Raw genomic sequence first — 772 nt, 5'->3', positions numbered from 1 at the left:
TATTTTAGATATCAGACCCTTATCAGGTACGTGGTTACCGAAGATTTTTTTCCCAGCGTGTAGGTTGAAGGCATGCAGATATTTGATATGAGATGCTTTCCAGGCAGAGGATGCCACTAGTGCAAATGTCCTGAGGCAGGGGTGTGCTCGGTGTATTCTAGGAGTACTTAGGAGGTCACTGTAGCTTGTGTGGAATGAGTAAGAGGGGGAGTGGTGAGAGATGACAGTGATGCTGGATTTTGCATGCCATTACAAAGACTTTGGCTTTTACCATGAGTGCGCTGGGAAGGCTTTAGTGTTCCCTCAGTCTCTTGATGGTGGACTTCACTGTGACTGCAGAGGTGGTGCTGTAGGTCCAGCCACTTTCAGCTACTGTTTTCATGCAGAAACCACAGCGTCAGATTCCCACAGCTCGTCTCTTCATTTTGGGCTTGTCATAGAAGGAGCAAGTGCACTTAGTGTGTTAGCTGATTTCAACTTTCTTCATCATTTTCCTGAGAGAGGCGCCTTAACTTGTCCTATATTTACCAACAATTTTGACCTTCTTGGTGCATTCAGCCATATTGCCCAGAGACAGCTGGGGAGTTTTGAGCAGAGGAGTGACCACATTGTTAAAGGGTTATTCTGCTGCTGTGTGAGAATAAACTGTAAGAGCAAGGGCAAGAGACCACAATCCAGGCAAGAGATGATGACAGAGGGAGTGGCAGTAGCAGTGAGAATGGTCTGGATTCTGGGTGTATTTTGAAGATGGAGCTGACAGGATTTGCTAATG

At 46.2% G+C, this 772-nt stretch overlaps 1 pseudogene; it reads right to left on the bottom strand.

The window, feature by feature from the left end:
• Nucleotides 1-292: 292 nt before the first annotated feature.
• Nucleotides 293-562, bottom strand: LOC126071490 (60S ribosomal protein L37a-like; annotated as a pseudogene).
• Between the last annotated feature and the right edge of the window lie 210 nt (nucleotides 563-772).

This window comes from Elephas maximus, chromosome 3 (genome assembly GCF_024166365.1).
Source record: "Elephas maximus indicus isolate mEleMax1 chromosome 3, mEleMax1 primary haplotype, whole genome shotgun sequence".
Classification (NCBI taxonomy): Eukaryota; Metazoa; Chordata; class Mammalia; order Proboscidea; family Elephantidae; genus Elephas; species Elephas maximus.
The sequence above is the reverse complement of the archived record's forward strand: the minus strand, read 5'-3'. Positions and strand labels throughout refer to the sequence as shown.